General features: G+C 39.3%; 1 protein-coding gene across 1 annotated transcript in view; it reads right to left on the bottom strand.

Annotated features, from left to right (window-relative positions):
* ANKRD55 (ankyrin repeat domain 55) overlaps nt 1-24,380 on the bottom strand; it is a 113,947-nt gene that overhangs the window by 69,791 nt on the left and 19,776 nt on the right. The gene's annotated exons all lie outside the window — the stretch shown is intronic.

Genomic DNA, 24,380 nt, shown 5'->3' with positions numbered 1-24,380 from the left:
AGGTTCCCAGGCTAAGGGTCTAAACTGAGCTGTAGCCACCGGCCTACACCAGAGCCACAGCAACTTGGGATCCGAGCCACGCCTGCAACCTACACCACACCTCACGGCAACACCAGATCCTTAATCCACTGAGCAAGGGCAGGGATCAAACCCGCAACCTCATGGTTCCTAGTCGGATTCGTTAACCACTGAGCCATGACGGGAACTCCTACCCTCCCTTTTCAATGACTAAGTTTTCCCACATTTGAGGGAAACATTTGCTTCCTATTCTCTGTCCCTCAGATGTACTCTCTACTCTTTTTCTCCTGCTCTGCACCCTAAGGTCTGACCTTGCTGACTGCATCACCCAGACCCTCTGCCCCTCAGTATCCCTGAGAGGCACCAGCAGGAGAGTGGTGAGGAGGGGAGAGAGAGAGCAGGGGCATTTCTTCCTGCCTTCCCCTAGTGCAGAGTCTAGCAGTAGCTGCTTTTCTCACACCAGGGGGAGGGGGGGTCCTCCTCCATAGAACCAGCCCTTAGTGGACTCGCTTTGGTAACAAACATTGTCCTTTCAACCAGTTTCATCTCTGTATATAGTCCTTTCCTGAAAGCCCTTCCTTTGAACCATTTGGGGTTTCATGACATGGTGTTTTTAAAAGAAACAGAGCTGTATGCAACTCTTTTCAACATGGTAGCCACCTGTATTATACCTTTGTGTGTGATTGAACCAATGAATAGTATTTCCAAAAGTGACAACAGAACTGTGGGTCACTTGACCCCAGAGGAGCACTGGAGGGGCTATGAGACAAATTCTGTTTGCAGGGACACCTCTTGTGAGGTGCTGCGCTGAGCCCCTCTACTTAATTTCTCCCACACATGACTGTGGTACAGGGAAAATATATGTATATAAGAAAAGTTTTAAAAATTCTGTCTATAGATATTATGCCAGATATACTTTACAGTTATAATTAATCTTTAGTTGGCAGTGGTCCTAACACTTTGGCTTGGTTTCTCTGTCCCCGTATTTCTGGGCAGTCATTAATGACTTTTTAACCAGTTGACCTGTCTCAGGAGAAGCTCATCATTGAAAATGATTCACTTACGACAATAAACTGCTTTGTAAAGTAAATGGTTGCTCCCTAGTTTATCCATAATACATGGTTTATCCCAGTTTATCCATTGTAGCATAGTAGTACTGTTAGTACATGTTTTACTATGTAAAAACATAGTAGGTGTTGTTTTTAAAGCCAACTCACCTGTACAATTGCCTAAGGGCTGAAAGTGAGTGGAGAGGGATGGCAAAGTCAAATGCCACTTCTAAGGACTAAGCACTCTGGAGCCACACCATGGGGGTTCAGTTCGTGGTTCGTACTAACCAGTTGTGTAAATTTGGGCCAGTTGCCCTCTCTGGGCCTTAGTTTCCTTTTAAAGAATGGAGATGATGATGTTGACAACCATCTATCTCCTAAGATTGCTTTGAGGAATGAGTTAATATTTAATCCTATGTGTTTTTAGAACAGGTCATGGTGGAGTTCCTGTCATGGCTCAGTGGTTAACAAATCCGATTAGGAAACATGAGGTTTTGAGTACAATCTCTGGCCTTGCTCAGTGGGTTAAGGATCTGGCGTTGCCGTGAGCTGTGATGTAGGTCACAGATGTGGCTTGGATCCCGCATTGCTATGGCTCTGGCATAGGTCAGCAGCTACAGCTCTGATTTGACCCCTAGCCTGGGAACCTCCATATGCCGCAGGAGTGGCCCAAGAAATGGCAAAAAGACAAAAAAAAAAAAAAAAAGAACAGGTCATGGCATGTTGTAAATACTGTATATACTTTGGTACTACTGTTACTTTTTTGGGGGGAGAGTGTACATGTTTAGAGAGCATCAGTAATCTGGGACATGTAGAGAGAAACATCCCTCTGATGATGGCTAGATAAAGGATCCATAATTGCACAGAACAGTCACTCTCTATTAGAAACCCTCCCAGGAGTCTAGACATTTTGCTAAGATTGCTCACAGTATCTTTGGGCACAAAAACAGGGCCCAAACTTAGGGACAAAGATGGGCCTGGTATCTGGCTATATGTTCACATGCAAAGATGCTGGTGATGGCACTTCAGAGGGAAGATCCTGATGTTGGGCTAAGAAACACTGTATTGTAGCCTGTTTATATACATACAACGTGTCTATGTAACATACGTAAATGCATTTATAACCTGCTAATCACTGAGTGCAATAAAATCTGTCAGGCACATTCATCACACTGTTGAGTACATGCAACTGAGAGAACAAGGAGAAACATTGCCTAATAGAATTAGAATCCCTGATAATTTGCCAGACAGATTCTAATAACATTGTATTTAATAGGGATAAACATAAGGTAATACCTCTTAGTCCATAAAATACCCAGTTGAATGAACTGAAGGGTGGTTGAACCTGTACAGTTTTTTTTTTTGTTTGTTTTGTTTTGTTTTTAGGGCCACACCTGCGGTATATGGAAATTCCCAGGCTAGGGGTCAAATCTCAGCTGTATCTCCTGGTCTGCACCATGGCTTACGGCAATGCTGGATCCTTAACCCACTGAACGAGGCCAGGGATCAAATCTGCAGCCTCATGGATAGTAGTTGGGTTCGTTACTGCTGAGCCATGATGGGAATTCCAAAACCTATAGTTTTTATTCCTCAACATTTTCTCACCCTGCGGTGACCTTAACCTAATTACTCTCTAAGGACCACCTCTCTTCACTTTCAGCCTATGGGCTGATTCAGAATGGAGAATGACTTGACACATGATGGACAGTGGAAAGAAAGAGATGTGTTTATTCTGGAGATTACTCTGTGTGGTCATAATGGTTGCCTTCAGATATTTGAAGGTTTTTTTTAAAAAATTTTATGGTAAATATACAAAAAACTTATCATTGTAACCATTTTTAAGTGTAGAATTCAATGGCATGCTGTACATTCACATTGTTGTGCAACCATCACCACTACCCATCTCCAGAACTCTTTTCATCTTCCAAAGCTCAAACTCTATACCCATTAGACAAAAACTTGCCATTCCTCCTTCTATCCATTCCTGGAAACCACCATTCCACTTTCTGTTTCTGAATGTGACCACTCTAGATACCCCATTTAGGTGTAATCAGCAATATCTGTCCTTTACTGACTGGCTTATTTCATAATGTCTTCTAGATTCATCCACATTGTAGCATGTGTCAGAATTTCCTTGTTTTTAAAGGTTGAATAATAATCTGTTGCATGTGTGTACCACATTTTGCTTATTCATTCATCCATCAGTGGACACTTGGGTTGTTTCTACCTTTTGGCTATTGTGAAAATGCTGCTGCAAACATGGGTATACAAATAACATCTTCATACCCTCCTTTCACTTCTTTGGGGTATATACTTAGAAGTGAAATTGCGGGATCATGTGATAATTCTATTTTTAATTAAAAAATTAAAAAAATTAAAAGAATTTTTTTCTTTCTTTCTTTTTTTTTTTTTTTGTCTTTTTAGGGCCACTCCCATGGCATGTGGAAGTTCCCAGGCTAGGGGTCAAATCAGAGCTAAAGCTGTTGGCCTGCGCCACAGCCTCAGCAATGCGGGATAGATCCCAGCCAAGTCTGCGACCTACACCACAGCTCACAGCAACGTCAAATTCTTAACCCACTGAGTGAGGCCAGGGATCAAACCAGTGTCCTTTAGGATACTAGTCGGGTTTGTTACTGCTTAGCCACGATGGGAACTCCCTATTTTTAATTTTTTAAGGAACCATCACACTGTTTTCCAATGTGGCTGAAACAATTTATATTCTCACCAAAAAATGCACAAGGATTCCAATTTCCCCATGTTCTTACCTATACTTGTTATTTCCCATTTTTGCTTCTTGTGTTTGTTTTAATGATAGCTAGCTTAATGGGTGTAAAGTGATATCTTGGGTTTTGACTTGTATTCCTCTATGATTAGTGATATTGAGCATCTTTTCATGTGCTTTTTGGCTATTTGTATATCTTCTCTGGAGAAATGTCTAAGTTTTTGACCATTTTTAATTGGGTTGTTTAAGTTGTAGAAAATTTTAATAGATTCTGGATATTAACTCCATATCAGATATATAATTTGCATATGTTTCTTCTCATTCTGTGCATTGCCTTATTACTTTATTGATAGTGTCTTGATGCACAAAAGCATTTAAATTTGATGTAGCTTAATTTGGAGTTCCTGTCGTGGCTCAGTGGTTAATGAACCCAACTAGGAACCATGAGGTTGCAGGTTCGATCCCTGGCCTTGCTCAGTGGGTTAAGGATCCGGTGTTGCCATGAGCTGTGGTGTAGTTCGCAGACGTGGTTCGGATCCCAAGTTGCTGTGGCTCTGGTGAAGGCTGGCGGCTACAGCTCTGATTAGACCCCTAGCCTGGGAACCTCCATATGCCGCGAGAGCGGCCCAGAGAAATAGCAAAAAGACAAAAAAATAAAAATAAAAAATAAATAAATAAATAAATTTGATGTAGCTTAATTTGTCTATTTTCTTTTGTTGACTGTGTTCTTGTCATCACATCCAAGATATTGCCAAAGTCAATGTCATGAAGCTTTCCTCTTACATTTTCTTCTAAGAGTTTTATAGTTTTAGGTCTTATGTTTAGATATTTGATCTATTTTGAGTTATTTTTTATAGATGGTGTTAATATAAGGGTCTGACTTCGTCGTTTTTGCATGTGGCTATCTAGTTGTTCCAGCACTACTTGTTGAAAAGATAATTCTTTCCCCACTGAATGGTCCTGGCACCTTTGTTGACTCATCAGTTGACTACAGATGTATGAGATTATTTCTGGACTCTCAGTTCTATTCCAGGGATCTATATGTCTGTCTTTATGCCAGTACTACACTGTTTTGATTGCTGTGGTTTTAAAATATGTTTTGAAATCAGTAAGTGTGAGACTTCCAACTTTGCTCTTCTTTTGTAAGATTTTTTTTTTTTTTTGGTTATTTGTAGTCCCTTGAGATTCCTTATGAAATTTAGGATGGATTTTTATACCTATGCAAAAATACCATGGGATTTTTATAGGGATTGCACTGAATCTGCACATCTCTTTGGGTAGTACTGATATCTTAATATTGTCTTTTAATCCATAAAACAAAAAATGTCTTTCTATTTATTGGTGTCTAATTTCTTTCAGCAATGTTTTGTAGTTTTCAGTGTATAAGTCTTTCACCTTCTTCATTAATTTTATGGTTAAATTTCTCTGTGAAATGCCAGCAGTTAGAAATAGCAGTGAAACTTCAGTTCCCGTCATGGCTCAGCAGAAACAAATCTGACTAGCATCCATGAGGATGTAGGTTCAATCCCTGGCTTCACTCAGTGGGTTAAGGATCTGGTATCCCAGTGAGCTGTGGTATAGACTGCAGATGCGGCTCAGATCTGGTGTTGCTATGGCTGTGGCATAGGTCAGTAGCTATAGCTCTGATTTGACCCCTAGCCTGGGAACTTCCACATGCCACAGGTGTGGCCCTAAAAAGACAAAAAAAAAAAAAAAAAGGACGAAAAAAGAAATAACAGTGGGTGAGAATGGTAGAAGGGTATTTTAATTGTTAGATCACTGTAAAAATGTCCTGCGTCTCCTCAAGAGGTAGTAAGCTTCCTGTCATTAAAGATCCACAGAAAAGAAAATCATGGACTTGCAGAATAGACTTGTGGTTACCAAGGGGGAGGGGGAGGGAGTGGGGTGGTTGGGGAGCTTGGGGTTAACAGATACAAACTGTTGCCTTTGGAATGGATTAGCAATGAGATCCTGCTGTGTAGCACTGGGAACTATGTCTAGTCACTTATGATGGAGCATGATAATGTACGAAAATAGAATGTGTACATGTATATGTAACTGGGTCACCATGCTGTACAGTAGAAAAAAATTGTATTGGGGAAATAACTTAAAAAATAATTATAAAATGAAAAAAAAAAAAAAAAGATGGTCCATTTTGGCTAGATGGTCATCAAGGAAGTATATTGCCAAAGGGATTCAGACATGGAGTGAAGCACAAGGTAAGGAGAAAGGAAGATGTGTGGGGCAGAAGAGAACATATTTAAGAGTTTCTCCCAGCCCTGAGATACCATAGAAAACTACAGAGTGATTTAGGAAATGAAGGTGTGCTTCCATAGGGGCTGTGTAAACACAGTCAACTTAAATTGCAGTCAATGCAACTAATTAGGCCTAACTTTGAGCTAGTATAACGAATTTCTATAGAAATGAGGAAGGGTGAAGCAAAAATAACAGGTATGATGATCCTGATGGAATCTAAAATAAAGACAAGAAAAAAATTTTCTATCAAAGATCACAAAACCATTTAAGATATGAAGAATATCTACATAAACAAATAATACATAAAATCTTTCTACTCTCCTTCCTTTTATCCTTTTCCCTCTGGCTATCTATTATCTATCAATTGTTTGTCTAATTATCTATCTGGTATCACCTATGAATCTATTTATCACCTACCATCTATTTATCATCTACTTATTTTTCTTTCTACTGAGCTTTAGAGGAAGAGAATGGTTTGAATGGCTTTTTCTCTCTGTGCAAAAGGAAAACATACTTATATATGGGTGCATAAAGAAAATTTCTAAAATTCACAGAGACTGAAAGTAGAGAAAATGGAAAACAGATATAATAAAGGAAAGAGGAAGATAAAAGCATGTAAACAGATGTGGATTATATTTTATAAAAACATTATGCATATATGAAAAATGTAAAAGATGAGAACATGAATCAAGATGTCAATAATTTCTTAGATATTATTCAGAACTTTATATTTTTTAAACTCTCTATTATGAATTTATATATATTTTATAATCATCAAAATAAACCAAGTGTTTTTTTTCCCCTAAATGGTCAGAGAGGAGTATGTCTTTTTTTTTTTTTCTTTTCAGGGCTGTACATGCATCATATGGATGTTCCCATACTAGGGGTCAAATCAGAGCTGCAGCCTACACCACAGCCACAGCATAGCCACAGCATCATCAGATCCAAGCTGTGTCTTCGACCTACACCACAGCTCACAGTGGGATCCCTAACCCGCTGAGTGAGGCCAGGGATCAAACCTGCATCCTCATGGATACTAGCCAGCATCGTTACTGCTGAGCCACAATGGGAACTCCAGTAGTATGTCTTATTAGCTTTACATCAGTGTGTTACTACTAGAAGAGTAGACAGAGCCTGGTATGTCTATGACCAGAAAACAAATCCTTGATATTTGACAAAGTGCTAAAAAAGGAAAAGAATGTGTATTTTTCTAATTCTGACTTTTATAAATACCCTAGTAGATTTTTTTTTAAATGTACATTTTGAATTTTTATTAGTTTTTACCTAAACATTAGGATAGATTTTTTTTTTGAAATCATCTACTTCCCTTATTTTTCATGGTTAAAAACCTTGTAAACAGTTTTCTGGATGTGTCATAAGTTATCTACGTAATCCCAAGGGCCTAGATCTTTCATAGTAGGATTTCAGATATATGACAGGCTGCTAGAAATGTTTTGGATTAGAGCATCTTTCTCAAATTTTCCCAGATTTTATACAGATGTGAGCTCCTTTTCTACAGCGTCACATGGTGGTTCTGTCCTTGGGTTATTATGGAGTTCCTTGGGAAGGCCCTTGACTACCTCAGCTACTGGGCCCTCTTCATTGAAATTACTTGGAGTTCAGCTTGGCATCTGTTCTGCTTAAGCTGAGACCATTTTGTGGAACAGCCAGGTCAATGTAAGGATAGATCAGGTACTGCAGCTTCAAGGGTCCAGAGCAGAGGGTCTTGAGAGGCTTTCTGAGGATTTTTGGGTAGCTGAACTCAGTGTAGAGTCCACCAGGGAAGTCTGGACTCACTGTAATTATGGGCAACTGCATAGGATTCTGCAGATATTCCTTGACTTTGTTTTGTTTTGGAGTGGAATTGACTGCATCTGAAGAACTGAAATTTATTCATTCACCCATTTATTTAAGATCTATCATAGGCCAGGGAAATTACAGATACAAAGATTGTAGCGTCTCTTTTCCTAAGAATGACATGCCCTAGTAGGAAAATAAATGTGTAAATTATGATTGAGGTACACCAGGAATATTATGGTGGGACAGAGGAAGAATTATTTAAATGAAGAGTTTTCTGGGCATTCTCCTAATCTAGATCCTTCTATTTTCTCACAAGATTATCCTAGGAACTTTGGGGACAGTAGAGAAATTGGGGGCTGCCTGGAACGATCTATCCACCAGGAGGTGAGGCCTTTCTGCTTTTCAAGAGGATACCAGGCCTTCACTGCACTCCAGTGGCTCCATGTAACAATATTGCCACCCACTGGTGATAAAAAGTCTCTGTGGGCCTTAACTTGGGCCCTGAGCCAGGATGGTGCCAGTTCTGCTGGGTAGAATTAAAAGGCAGTCTGGAACTCTCTGGCCATGCAGGAACAAGTTTAAGGTCATTGACACAGTTGGCTGGCATCGAAAACAAATTAGTTTCTTGTGACTCATTCTATACATCATGAGATACATAGCATACATGAAGGCAATAGAGAAAAAGAGTAAGAGGAAAGGCTCTAGGATCCAGCCTCCAGAGTTTGAAGCCTAGCATTGCCACTTTGCTGCTAGCTGTGTGATCTCTGGTGAGTTCCTTAGCCTCTCTATTTTCATTTTCACTTGTCAAAGGGGTAAGAAGAATATTTACCTCATAGGTTTATTCTGAGAGCTAAAAGAGTTCATCCACATAAAGTGCAATGCCTGGCACAAAGCATTCAAAGCATGTCAATAATGGTATATTATCACTATTACTACTTTGACAGAGGAACCTGTCTTCTTTCCCCTTAATGGGACCCTTTGTCTTGCTCAGCAGGTAGAGGTTTTGTGAGCTGAAACATTTTGCTGTTTCTCATGTTTTCTCCTCTAGTCCCTCAGGGTGTATTGGCTGAGACTTTTTAAGAGTGTTTTATAAAGTGCCAGTCATATGGGAGGAAGAAAAAGAGTTTCTTTCTAACATTTTAAAGAGAAAAATAGCTCCAAGGTTCCTGCATGTACCAGCTGAGAACAAATACTCAAAGCAATCTTTATGCTGTGGGAGTGGAAAAGAAGGGATTTCATTCTGTGGGGAGGAAGTCTTGCAACAATATTATCTCAAGGGTAAATATCTGGCCACAATCAGACCTTTCTTCATAACCAGACTTGTGATGCAACACATGTAGAGTTTCTTTGAATCTCAGCCTGACTGTGTTCCTTGGGGTGATTCTTCTGACGTGTGAGTGCCATTCCACAGTTAGTATCTCTACTGCACATGGGATAGGGGTTGGTGCTGGGAAATGGAACTTACTGCTCTAAGAAGCATGTCTGTGTTGAACTTCAGTGATCATGTCTCCCTAGAATGCCTTTTCATATAATTAACTTTCATTTTAATAATACTAATCCTTAAAAAAGATCTCAATCTTCAATGCATAGGACTTTTAGTATGTGTACAATAAATGGATTGATTGATATATTGATTGGTATGCATGCTCAATGGGTTTTCTAACCCACTAGATTCTTGTGGAACTCTCCTTGATGTTAAAAATATTGTGTCAAGAAGTTCTTTGGTAAGTAGATAAGTACAAATCTTAAATGACTTTTATGAAGGATTGTGCTAGCCTAGCTGGCCTTTGGACATTGAAAAGTCAAATGTAATTTGACCACTGTTCCTTCGATCCTCCTTATTTTCTTTAGGCTCAATGTGTATATAACACTGTGCTTTCCAGAAGTGGAAGTTATTCATGTCAGGAATTTGCCATTTTAACTGGGGACTCTGGCAGGTGAGAAACAGGTGAAGAAGCAAGGTTTAGGCAGGTTCAGTTGGACATGACAGCTGTTTTCAATTATTGGAAAAGCTGGAAGAGAGTTTAGACTTATTTACTATAGATCCAGTGGGAAGAACTAGTCCTGGTAGACAGAATTTGGAATAATTAAGATTTTTGATGGCTAGAGCTGTTTAGAACTAGAAAGTTTTATCCTGTGAGCTTTGTGCCTCGTCACTACCCATGACTAAGCAGTTTCTGATGAAGCATAGCTCAGGATGCTCTTGAGGAGATATCTGTATAAGTAGAAGTTTGCCCTCTAAGGTTCCATCTGTGATTCATATTCTATATGTCTTTCTCCCATCTGTGCAGGACCAAATAATGAATCTATTACTGTTAATGAACAATAACTATTGGGCTATAAGGGATTTGGAGAAGTGGGCTTTCCTTGGGTCCTTTAAAAGGCATCTTCCAAGTGGCCCTCTACTGTGGCCACTTGTAAAATTGCCCGAAGTGTCCTGCTCCTGAAAAGAGTTTAAGAAAACAAATGCAATTTGGATGGGTGGTCCTAGTGTCAGAGATTGAACAAATTTATCTCTCTGTAGTCTTTCAGCTTGGCATTGCTCCTGAATCCCTGTTACAGTTATGTTCTATCAGCTGGCCTTCCATGGGTGTCTTTATTGTCTTGATTCTGCTTTTCCCCTCCTCATGGCTGTCTTGTGTGCTTCTAAAACTACTTTAACATAACTGAAGTGGAATCACTTCTTAATATATTAGGGTTGTTGCCTTATAAAAGGCACAGAATAAAAATCCAACATGGTGAATAGACAGCTTTCATATGACCACACTAGAATTTTGGCAGGATGTCTTTGCTTTTATTGAAGACAAAATCATGAACATCAGAGAGTATAAGTTAGAATACTGTTGGATACATTGTAGATACTTGATAAATATGTTTACTTATTTAATTAGCATATTCTTTTCCAATTGGCAAACTGAAGCAAAGTAGAAATGAAGTCTCATTCTTCCTAATCCTAATAGAGAATTAGGACAAGTGATGGAAGAAGCAGTCTTCTGCTTCTTCAAACAGTTTTATAAGGTATAGCATCAGAATTTCAAGCAGAGTTGAAGTAAATGAACAGCTTCTGTCAACTCTCATATATTATGGATATATAGTTAAGTAAGGCTGGTTTAAACTGTATCATCAGAGCTGTGAGTATGTAAAAAAGTGACAACAGAAATTATTCCTCTGTAGTCAAGAGGTTTTGCTTCTCAGTTAAATTTGAATCTCATAAAGAATTCTCTTTTTGAACAACAGAAATATTAGCCAAATGTGTTACTATGAACTACTCTGGGCTAAGTTCTCTACTCTATAAAATGAGGTTGACTAACATCCCTGGGTCCCAAACCTGACTAAATAATATAATTACCTGGGGAGATTTAAAAAAAACAAAAAACAAAAAAACATGATGCCTTAGTGCTAACCCCAGATATTTTGATTTAATTGATCAGTCATTTTATATGTTATTTCATTTTGGATTACAAAAATTAAGAAAATACAGATAAGAAAGTATATACTCAAAGATAACCACCATTAAGATGCTGGTGTTTTGTGTGTACTTGATTTACATGGCAGGATGGGCTTTCTTCCCACCCACCTTCTATCCTGGAACCTCCCTTCCTCTACCTTACCATGTAATGTAATATGCGAATGGGGAGAAGAGCTAGCATGAGGGCCTTGGAAACCTAAAGGATTTGGTTTCTTCAGGATGTAGTTGGGAGCCTCTGCCCTTTTCACCTTCCCCTCTAAATCTAAACTGTCTTCTGTTCCCCATCCTGCACTCAAAATGGACATGGCTGAAAATAAGTGGGAACCCAAGCCCAAGGCTATAGAAAAGAAAAGGCAAGTTCCTGAGGGGCAAGCATAAGGGTTAAAAGGTACAAAAATCTGTGAGGCCAGGAGACATAGAATAGGAGGGAGAAAGTCTTGGAAGGTGTTACAGCCTGGGGTGGGTAGCACCCTAGACAGTGGACTTGTGCCTGTGGCTGAAGCTTGGGGGCAGTGGCTGCTGGTGGGGCAGGACTCACTGACTAAAGCAGCATTGCAAATCTCAAGTATCCCACATGGTGATCTTTCTATGGATTAGAATATAATCATAGAACCTGAAGGAAATGACTGAAATATTCTGAGATCCTGTGTGAGTTTGGCTAACACGAAGGACATTTTGCGACTCATTTATTAAGTGAATCTCTCTCTTCCTCTACCCTGAATTCCCCTTCCACAATAAGGGACCCCGTGAAGGGTAATAGTAGAAGGATCTAATGACTGGCTTGTCAGGTCCCTCATTAGAATGGAGGCAGGCCTAACAGCCGAAACAGGATAAGTTTTTAGCTGCAGATTGTGGGTAGTGTATGTGTTCCTAGGGAATGGTTGAAGCAATTCCTCTTGATCTGAGGATACAGAGGTATTTTAATGTTGTAACAACCAGGGACTAATAGTTCTGATCATAGTGTTGGAGTTACATTTTACAAAAAAGAAATAATGCTGTACATATAATTTTGATTTTTGCTCTTTTTCAAATACTTAATATTGGATCATATTTTCCCATAGCATAAGTAAGATTTGAAAATATTATTTATAAAATATGGCATAAAATCCCATTGACTGGACTTAGCACAACTGATTTAAAAATGCCCTTATTATTGAACATTTGTTTCTCTTTGTCAGGGGAATTATTAATTCTGTGGATATTCCAAAAAAATTCTTTTTTTTTTTCATCTTTTCTAGGGCCGCATATGGAGGTTCCTAGGCTAGGGGTCTAATCGGAGCTGTAGCCACCGGCCTATGCCAGAGCCACAGCAACATGGGATCTGAGCCACGTCTGTGACCTACACCACAGTTCACAGCAATGCTGGATCCTTAACCCATTGAGCGAGGTCAGGGATCGAACCCGCAACCTCATGGTTCCTAGTTGGATTTGTTAACCACTGAGACATGATGGGAACTCCGCAAAAAAAGTTCTATAACATTCTTGCATACATTTCTTTTTGTGCATGTTTGATTACTTCCTTTGGATGTATTTCTAGAAGTAAACTTGGGAATCAATGGGCTTGACTCTTTGTCAAACTGCCCTTCAGAAAGGCTGACCCAGCACACACTCCTAATATGGGGCCTGAGAGCATTTCATCGCATTCTTAATAACTTTGGGCATTATTGTTTTTTAAAAATTAATGCTGATGTGAAAGAAGGAAAATAGTATATCATTTTCAATGGTCGTTTCTTTCACTGTTCCAAAGAGAGAAGTTTTTTTCATATGTTTATGGCCATTTCATGAATTATTGGTGTCCTTTACATATTATCATTTCAAGGCATCTGTCTTTATTTAATTGCTTTGAAAGAGCTCTATATACAGGAAGGATAATAACTCTTCATCTGTCATTTATGCTGCAGTTATTTTTCCCTGTTTGCCACTTAAGTTCTCAGTTTGTTTTTCTAGTTTTCAAAATCTATGGATGTTGAATTTATGATTTATTGCTTTTATGATTAGAAAGGTCATAACCTGTGAAATCTTATACCTATTTGTTAGCATTTAGCTATAATTAATACAGAACTTTTAAACTTCATTTTTGTATGCCACAATTACCTTTTCCCCCAAATACTGGATAATTCTCCCTTTCCTCACTAATTTGTAAATTTACTGTATTACTTGTCATATAGTAACTAACTCGTTACTGACACCTTGGAGAAGGCTCCTCCTACAGCCCATTCACTGGAACCGTGGCTTGGAAAGCAGGGATCCCAGAATGGCCCTCTCTGCAGTGGCATATTCATGAATGTGGGAATTCAGCCAAGATGCACCTCAGTCACATTGCATAGAGCCTTGTGGTCTGTCTACAGTCAAGGTTCTTAGCCTTTTTGTGTTTTCTGCACAGTTTTGAGTTCTAGAATTTTTGGTAGCATATTTGAAGGAATCAGAAAACTCAGAACAATCCAGAGGTTAGCAAAAAGTCTGATACAATCACTTCTATGGACAACACCTGTCTTCCAGCAGCTATGAAAGCATCCATTGTAACTGCACTGTTCCCAGGGGTCTCCATCACTGTCTGAATAACAATCATAATGATGGTCAACAATTATTCCATGCTTGTTATACACCAGGCACTGTGCTAAACCTTTTCTAGAAATCAACTCATTTAAGTCTCACCTTATGAGGATTATTCCCATTTTATAGATGGAGAAACTGAGGCACAGGGCATGACAGTGATTTACCCAAAGTTACACAAGGAATAAGTGGTAAAACTCAGAGAAGACAGTAGGCTGTCAGGCCTCAGGTTCTACCCTCTGACCAATGTGCACTAGTGGCTATCACTGCCCATTTACTCAGAAGGCAAATTCCTCACATATTCCAGTGAACTTATGACCTTTTTTTGGACAACAATCCACATTCCATTCTCTCTTACTCACAGCAGCCTGTAGCCCACTCTCCAGAAGCTGTAAGGCTCAGAATTCTGCTGGATAAACATCAGTGTGCTAGAGTCTATACTTATTTGTGGCAAAAATAAAATTTACACATTAATTGAAAATTGGAAATGAACCTATGAAGAGCGGGTTGTACACGAAGGTGAGAATTGAAGGTAATGGTAATAGCATAAAGATTCTAAAGTGAGGTTGAGTAAATTCTTTTTAAATGCCAAGATAAATGTCACATGATCAAGGAACAAATAATTCTCAAACTGAAGCACAGAAAAAGAGTGAAATTTTTCTAATTTTTTTCTAAGGCTAGCATAAACTGTTAGCACACATCTCCTATAGATGGATCCAATTGTGAACATAACATTCTAAGTTAAATAATTTAAACTCTACCAGACCAGATTCAATTGAATGTTGAAAGAATAATACACCATAACTGAATAGAATTTATTCTGAGATATAAAGACGTTTTGATTTTCTGGTATCAATTACTAAAATATATCACACCAATTTAAAAGGAGAAAAACATGATTATATAAATAAAAAATAGAAAGGCATTTGATAAAATTTTATATCTGTTCCTAAAAAATGCTTAACAACCAGGAATAAAAAATTTCATTTTCGATTTGACTAACCACATTTATTTCTAATCAATTTCAAACTTCACACCTAATAGTGAAACAACTGAGAAATAAAGGCAAACTTTATCTAATGCAGTAAGATATGAAGTAAAAAGAAATGAGATGATAATCAAAAAGGAAGAACAAAACTATCATAATTTAATAAAAGCTAACTTTTATAAATGACTCATGTTCCATGTGCTGTCCTAATGATTTCCTTTGAATTAAGCTATTTATTTGTTTCAACAATTTTGGGAAATTGGTATTATATTTACCCTTACTTATAGATGAGGGAACTGAAGCACAGAGAGGTTTAGTGGTTTCCCCAAAGTTGTACAGCTATTTAATGGCAGAGCAGGATTTGAAACCAGTCCATCTTGTTTCATCCTATGCACCAAGATAGCAAAATAGAACTAACCACAGAACCATTAGAATTAATAAAGTGATTTAAGTTAGCCAGACATAAAAATAAATATGATGCTAGATAGTTTTATATTAAATAATATACGAAGGAGACTAACTCCTCCAGACACTTAAAATAACTCTTTACAGTGAAAATATAAAATGCTCAGTATTACTTATTCAGCATCTAAATGAGGAAAACTACAGAACAAAAGAGTTGGATTTGGAGTTCCTGCTATGGCTCAGTAAAAACAAACCCAACTAGTATCCATGAGGATGCAGATTTCATCTCTGGTCTCACTCAGTGGGTTACTGTGGTGTAGGGGTGCACTTCGAAGATGCGACTTGGGTCCCGCATTGCTGTGGCTGTAGAGTAGGTATGCAGCTGCAGCTCCAATTTGATGCCTAGCCTGGGAAATTCCAGATGCTGCATCTGCGGCCCTAAAAAAAAAAGTTGGATGCTTTCTGTGGTCTCAGATAGGACAGCTAAATAGCATAACAAGTTTTAATTATTACATACATTCATTTTTAATTTTAATGTCATTTCAATAAAAATATCCAATGTTTTTTTGGAAGGGGCTCAGAAAAATGATACTGGCTTTCATTTATAAAAAGAAATGGGTAACTTTATGATTTAAAGAAAAAAAAAAGAATATACTTCTTATCTATACATAGAATCTCTTTGTAAGGATGCATAAGAAACTGCTTACATTGTTTTGCTTCCAGGAGGGGATTTGGATGGCTGGAGGGGTTAGGGTGGAAAAGATTTTTTTATTGTACATTGTTTATACCTTGAAGTGATGTGAATGTATCATCATTCCAAAAGCAAAAACAAGCAAAAAGAGGAAACAAAAAGACTGAAAAAAAAAAAGTATTGAGGGAGTATTCCTCTATCAAATAGTAAGTATTACGAAACTCTAATAAATTAAAAAGCAAGACTGTGCCGCAAGACCAGATTGTTTCTTAGAACAGCATAGAAAGCCTAGAAATCTGCCTGGCACCAGCATGGAAAGTAGAAGCCAACAGATAGGGTGGCTTTTAAATGGGATGAGTTATATCTTGAAGGCAAGTCTTAGACTCAGAGGACAGAACCCCAGAAACAGAGGAAAAGGAAAGTAGAAGTACTCCTGTAAGAGTTTTCCTGGAGGATTATTTTCCTTCTGATATAATTTTCCTGCTCAGGCAAATTCTGCCCTTTCCCATTTCCAAATAAAAAAAAGGGGTACTATCAAAAACAGACATATAGATCAATGGAACAGAATAGAGAGCAATAAACCTGCACACTTAATGGTCAATTAATCTATGACAAAGGAGGAAAAAATATACAATGGAGAAAAAAGACAGTCTCTTCAATACGTGGTGCTGGGAAAACTGGACAGCTACATATAAAAGAAAGAAATTAGAATATTCTCTAACATCATACACACAAATAAACTCAAAATGGATTAAAGATATAAATGTAAGACTGGATACTATAAAACTCCTAGAGGAAAACATAGGCAGAACACTCTTTGACATAAATTGTAGCAATATTTTTTTGGAATCTGTCTCCTAAAGTAAAGGAAATAAAAGCAAAAATAAACAAATGGGACCTAATTAAACTTCAAAGCTTTTGCATAACAAAGGAAACTATTGACAAAATGAAGACAACCTACTGAATGGGAGAAAATATTTGCAAATGATATGACCGATAAGGGAGTCATATCCAACATATATAAACAGCTTATACAACTCATCATCAAAAACAAACAAACAAAAACAAAACAACCTGATTAAAAAATGAGCAGAAAAACTGTGTAGACATTTTTCCAAAGAGAAAATGCAGATGGCCAACAGGTACATGAGAAGATTACATTGCTAATCATCAGGGAAATGCAAATCAAAACCACAATGAGAAATCACCTTACATCTGTCAGAATGATTATCATCAAAAAGAACACAAATAACAGATGTTGGTGAAGATGTGGAGAAAAGGGTACCCTCCCACACTGTTGGTAAGAATGTAAATTGGTACAAACACTGTGGAAAAAGGTATGGGCATTTCTCAAAAAACTAACAATAGATGTACCATGTGACCCAGCAATTCCACTCCTGGTTGTATGTCTTAATAAGACAAAAACACTAACTCAAAAAGATCATGCACCCCAATGTGGCATAGGAGCACTATTTGCAATAGCCAAGACATGGAAGCAACCTAAATGTCCATCAACAGATGAATGGATAAAGAAGATATAGTATATATACATCTACATATACACATATGCACAATGGAATACTATTCAGCCATAAAAGAATGAAATTTTGCCATTTGCAGCAACATGGATGAACTTGGAGTGCATTATGTGAAGTAAAATAAGTCAAACTGAGAAAGATAAATACTGTATGATATCACTCATATGTGGAATCTAAAAAAAATACAACAAACTAGTAAATATAACAAAAAAGAAGCAGACTCATAGAGAACAAACCAGTGGTTATTAGGTGGTGGGAAGTACAACACAGGGGTAGTGGAGTAAGAGGTATGAAACAATGGGTGTACAATAGGCTACATGGTATAACATGGGGAATACAGTCAATATTTTGTAATAACTGTACATGGAAAGTAACCTTTTAAAATTGCATAAAATTTTAAAAATAAGTTTTATAAAAGGAGTGCTCTGCTGTGAATTCATTACAGAGGGGGCAACAACTTGAGGGATGGATGTTCTCTTGATCTGGGAAGACCAGTTGTCCATGTGACCTTAGGTAATTCATTTGTAAGAATCACTAGCATTTGCTAAGTGATTACTCTAGCCAGGCATGGTTCCAAGTGCTTTGTATGCATTATGTCATGGAGTCTTTGTAAGATTTGCTCTGAAGATTATTATAACCATATTTACAGCCACCCTACAACCACCATTAGCACTTACTGAATGATTACTGTGGGCCAGCAATGGTTGCAGGTGCTTTGCATGTATTAACTCAGTCTTTATGAACAATCCTTTGTAATAGTGTCATCTTAACTTACAAGGTAGGAAAGTGAGGTATTGGGATGTTAAACAGCTGGGTCACTCAGTGAGTGTCGCCAGCCAAGTCCATTAACAATTTGTGGGAAAAGAGAATCTGAATGATGAAGTCTAACCTTTTATACTTTTCCTTTGTGCTTAGTCTGGTTTCACTTGCTCACAGAGGTCTGTGTGTCCTTTAGAGCCTGAGCTTGCTCCTCTCCACTCTTTGATCAAAGAATAAAACTTTACTTCTAAACCAAACTCGGTCTAGTTCTACCAGTTCCAATGACATTGGGCAGAAGGATCCTTGCTGGGGCCTGACTAGAAAGGGTCAGTGATATGAGTGGCAGCACTGGGTCTTGAATCATTTGGTTTGACTTCAGTGGCTGTTATACTTCATTACACTGTACCACTGTTTTCACAGATTAAAAAGTGAGGGAGTTAGATTATACATTCACTGAGTTCCTTTCAATACTGCAGGTTACTACTATTCTGCCACAAAACACTTCCAGGTTCCACCTTTAAACTGGTTTCTGTGGTGACTATCTCAAATCAGATACCAGTGAACCCATCTCTATGCATCTCTGTCTCTACAGTGGTCATGCTGAGTCAGCCAACTTGTGGCTAAATTTCTAGGACACCAGTTTTGCTTTTGTTTTTTTTCTTTTTTAGGGCCACGCATAGGGCATATGAAAGTTCCCAGGCTAGAGCTGTAGCCACCAGCCTACACCGCAGCCACAGCAACGCAGGATCCAAGCCTCATGTGTGACCTACACCACAGCTCATAGCAATGCAGGATCCTTAACACACTGAGTGAGGCCAGGGATGGAACCAGCATCCTCATGGACATTAATCAGGTTCATTACCACTGAGCCACAATGGGAACTCCTAGGACACCAGTTTTGAACAGCACTAAGTAAGAAGGATAAAAATATCTGAAGTCAAATGAATATCAGGTGTTTCACTCATGGCTCCTAAGATTTTTTTAAAACACCAAACTGTGTTCTGATTTACTGTTGTGAGTCAGAGAATAGAGAAAGGATCTCAGGGTCATCCAGGATCAAAGCTTAGGAGGTTGAGGTTAAAATAATTCTTCTTCCTTTTTATCAACTGCTGTTTATTTGTGACCTTGATTAAAGGGTCAGGGCTCTCTTGGAGAAATTTTACATAAAGAAAACAAACTGAAGGGCCCTTATTAAGAACACAAACCTATTTATTAGTTGAAAATTAATATGAGGTAAAACCACCATGGTTTTAAGAGACAAACAGGAAAATCTGAGCGGCAGATCATTTATGATATAAGAGAATTTTCAGAATCAGCAAACACTTTGTATCGACAGTCTTCCTGAGAGTTATAAGTATGCTAAACATATGACTCTTGGTTGGATGTGATCTTTCTGCAAGACAATGTCAAGCCCATATCTATCTTTTATACCAAACTTGGACTTGAGTGCATCCAGACTCTTAGTTTCTCACCTTGTCCTGTATTTAGTTATGAGTGAGATATTTGATTTTCTACTTATTTGGCAATAAAAACAGCTACACTTTTGGTGGTTTTTATTTTAGGCTCCATTAAAATATCCTTGCATCCAAATGGTTGCATCTAAGCAAAAAAATCCATGGATTTCAATTATTCAACACAGTTGTTTAATAATTACTAAGGAAATGTGGAATGAATGGAGATGATAGGAAAAGCCTAGTATGATGACCTGGCTGATTTCCAAACAAGGGGCTAGGTTGAAGGTTTGCCTTCCGAAGCTGACCTAGCTAAGTTGTGGCACACAACATCCGGGTGGATTCAGGGGATGTGGCTGACCAGGTGGGCCTCGTTCCCTCTGCATATCACTCCCAAATTCTCCTTCTTGGGATGCATACCCCGGCAAGATGCCTCACTCCCAAGGATATTAGGGCTGTCCTGTAATGGAGAATGCTGACAATGACACTGCTCCCCTCATCCCCAACCCAATGACTAACTTCCTAGTCTCTAAGGCTGTGAATGGTAGTTGTGTGGATAAGATCAGCCAGGAGTTTTCCTCTAGCTAGGTCCATAAGAAGGGCCAGGAATGGACTGGTCTGTCACCACCTTTCCCAGGAGCTGGTTTATGGATAGGAGGTTTCTATAAGACAGAAAGAGACAGCACAAAGAAGACAGCAGAGAAGAGGGAGGGGCAGGCTTCCCAGCCAACATGTTTGCTTAGGGGAGGTCTTGAATGGGCAAGAAGATTGGGAAAATAATTCTTCTCCTCTCATTCCCTCTGCTCCTCTTTCTTACCCAACAGAGGAAGAGGGCTGAGAATTTTCCCAGAGGTAACAGATATTTTGCTTCTAAACCTCTGGAATGGTCATTTGCCAGCTAATTGTCCTTTATCTGGACCATCAATCTGAAAATCAATCACAGAATCCTCAGTGTTCCTGGGTTTCATTCCAAATGCCCATTCAAGGTCTGTGCCTAAAATCAACTAAGCCCACCCAAATCATCGACTTTCTTTCCTGTTTCCTTTGCCTGCTTTGCTTTAGTCTCTTCCCAACCCCCTTGGAAAATTCGTCTTTCTTCCTTTGGAGACATCTGGTTGTCACATTAGAATTTTTGCTTTTTCAGCAAACTATGTATCTGTGCACTCTAAATTCTTTTTGTTTAGCATTTCGACTTTGGATGAAAAGTTGGAAATTAAAACCAGCACATCTGCATGTGGGAGCTTTAAAAAGCCACAGTACAATGGGAAAACAACTTGATTATAAAAATACAGGCTTTATTAATTTGAACTTTTGCTAATGTCTTATTTCTTCATTAAAATGTATGGTTGATCAAGGAAGACTACAGCAGTAGAAAGAAGATGGGTTTTGAAATCAAGCAGGTTTAGTCCAGAATCTCAGTTTTGCCATTTTATCTCATGGTAGGGTATCTTATCTTTTTGAATTTCCTCTTTGGTAAAAGAGGGGGAAATAGTAACGGGGGTGAGGTGAGGATTGAACGAGCTATACAGTCCTTGGCACAGAGCCTGGCTCTGCTAAGTGCTCAATAAACATTTGTTCTTATCAAGATGTAATCTGGGTAAAGCGCCTGCACAGAGGCAGCATCAAATAGGTGCCCTTTTGACCCCATCTCCCAAATGCCAAACTTTCTTCTACCTGAAATGAGAATAGATTTTACCACAAACCCAGCGATGAGGCTGCATAATTCTGAAAAGGGACTTGAGATCTGACCTCTTTTCATGTCAAGCAGCAGGCTGGATGGTGGCCCTGAAGGTGCATCCATGTCCTAGCCTCTGGGAGCTGTGAATATTACATTATATGGCAAAGAGTGGATATCACCTTACATGTCAAAAACAGAGTTAAGGATCTTGAGAGTATAAGTTTATCCTGGAGTATCTGGGTGGGCCCTGATAGTAATCATGTGTATCATTATAAGAGAGGCAGAGGGAGTTCTGAGATGCATGCACAGAGGAGAAGGTCCTGTGAAGATGGAGGCAGATGGAGCGACGAAGCCACAAACAGGTAGAAGCTGGAGGAGGCAAGGATGGATTCTTCCCAAGAACCTCCAGAAGGAGCAAACACCTACTGACATCTTGCTTTCATACTCTGGCCTCCAGAGCTGTGAGAGATTGCATTTCTGTTGTTTGAAGCCATCCGGCTGTGGTACTTTGTTACAAGGACGATGGACAAGGATACTCTGCATTAATCTGGGCTGGAGGGCTGAGCCCATCATCAAATTCTCTCAACAGCTCTGCTGGAGAAAACCCAGGAGGGTGGGCCACAGCCTCCCCAGGTGCCTGCAAACACATTGTTCAGCCTCTTCGAGCATTGCTCACAGAACCTGGGCAGGGCTGGAGTGGCTGAGGCCCTTGGGACCACTCTTCTTACTCCCATTTTCTCTCTGAGGCCTGGGTTCCTTCTGAAGGCACAGTTTAGCATGCAAATATCTTCAGTTACATAACTGGAGCCTCACCCTCAACAGGAAACTTTGTGTTCTTTAGTAAATGATTTTACTACAGGTCCTTTCCTGCGTGTGGGCTTAGAGAGGGAAGACAGCCAGGAAGAGCACGTGGGACCAGAGAGATGTTGCTATGGTGAAAGCAAGAAGCACAAAGTGGGAGTGGAGAGCTCTGGAGACCCAGGCTTCCCCCCTCACAACTTCACAAACCAAGCCAGAGACATGGCCTACAATCCTCTTGGCCAGGCAGATACCCAGGCTTTAGGCCTCCCAGCAACCCTGCAAATATATAACATTATCCACAGATGAGAAGATCAATCAGTCTGCCCAAGTCTGTGCAACTGGAACAAGGACTGAGATAGGACTTGAGCAAAAGACCATCTGTCCCCTAGACCCGGGCATAGGGTTGTTTTCTTACCTCTACTAAAGAAAAATAGAGAACAACACAGTTGGTAGGACTAAGACTTACCAAATCCACCTGTTTTGGTTTGAGCCCTGAACGTCATTATGCATTGTATTTTTCAAGTGCATACTGCTGACCATTCTTTGGGCAACCATAAGCCACAGCTGCCTGAGCCCTACCCCCACATCACAATAGCTGTTAAGACCAGAGGTTGCCCCTGAAAAGAAGATTCCTATTCTGCTGTCTGGATAGAAAACACCAGGGTCAGTCCCACTCAGCTGTGTGTTATTAACAGAAATGGATCCACCTTTTAACCCCTCTGTACTTCATTTTTCCCATCTGTGATATAAGGGCAATGGATGGAATGAGTGGTTCTCCATCTTTGTGGTACATTAGGACTTTCTGGAGAGCTTTGTCAGGCCATGCTCCTCACCAATTAAACTGGAATGTCCTTCAGTGACATTTAGCAATCAGCAGTTTCAAAAACTGTCCAGGTGATTTTGATTTTTTTTTTTTTTTTTGGCTTTTTAGGGCTGCGCCTGCAGCATATGGAAGTTCCCAGGCTAGGGTTCAAATCCGAGCTGCAGTTGCCGGCCTACGCCACAGCCACAGCAATGCCAGATCTGAGCAGCATCTGCAACCTACATCACAGCTTATGGCAACGCCGGATCCTTAACCCACTGAATGAGGCTGGGGATCAAACCCGCATCCTCATGGATACTAGTTGGATTGTTTATACTGCGCCACAACGGGAACTCCATATATGCGGCCAGGTTTGAGAACCAGTGCGTTACATGACTTCTAAGATCTTTCTAGATGTAGTCTTTTGTCAACATCTACATGTAAAACTAGTGGCAACTAGCATTTTGACTCCCCGATTATTAGGAATTCAAGGAAAACGATCTACTAAAGATCCACTCATACTCAAATTTTCAAGAGAAAGTTACTTCACCATGGTTTTGCCCAACAATATGATATTTAAAATCTGTAACGGTCTAACCTATTATGGCCTATCGTGCTTTTAGGGAGGTGGAAGGATTAATGTGACAACAGAATTATTTAGGTATCATTTAGTTAATTATTATCCTAGGGGTTGCTCTAATGGTATTCTGGAGGTCTAAAAAAATAATTAACATACTCTGGTCACCAGCCTTAAGTAAAACCTCGTTTGTTCTGAGGACTGCTAAATTCAAGCTAGAGATAGAAGTGAATGGTCTTTCACATTTGAGGAACTCATAGTCCAAGGTGGTAGTAATTATAACAGCAACAATAATAACAAAAGCAGCCACAATTTGAAAGTGCTTAATGCACATCAGGCAATGTGACAGGTGCTTTACATGCATTATTTTATTTAATTATTTAACTATTTATTTATTTATTTTTAGGGCTGCATCCATGGCTGATGAAAGTTCCCAGCTAGGGGTCAAATTGGAGCTACAGCTGCCTGCCTACACCACAGACACAGCAACTTGGGATCCGAGCTGCATTTACAACTTACACCGCAATTCACAGCAACGCCGGATCTTTAACCCGGTGAGCCAGGCCAGGGATTGAACCTGCGTCCTCATGGATTCTAGTCGGGTTTGTTACCAATGAGCCACAACAGGAACTTCCATATACATACATTATTTTAAATTCTCACAACAACCTTGTTAGGTAAGTGTCATTTCCTCTACTTTATTGTGGAGGCAACTAAGACCCAGAGAGGTCAGGTAACTTGCTAAGGTCACTCAGCTAAGAGTAGTTGCTTTGCCATTGCAACGTATGTCACCCATGCTATTTCCACCACACCTCAGCACCTC

The sequence above is a fragment of the Phacochoerus africanus genome, chromosome 1, assembly GCF_016906955.1.
Source record: "Phacochoerus africanus isolate WHEZ1 chromosome 1, ROS_Pafr_v1, whole genome shotgun sequence".
NCBI classification, from domain to species: domain Eukaryota; kingdom Metazoa; phylum Chordata; class Mammalia; order Artiodactyla; family Suidae; genus Phacochoerus; species Phacochoerus africanus.
The sequence above is the reverse complement of the archived record's forward strand: the minus strand, read 5'-3'. Positions and strand labels throughout refer to the sequence as shown.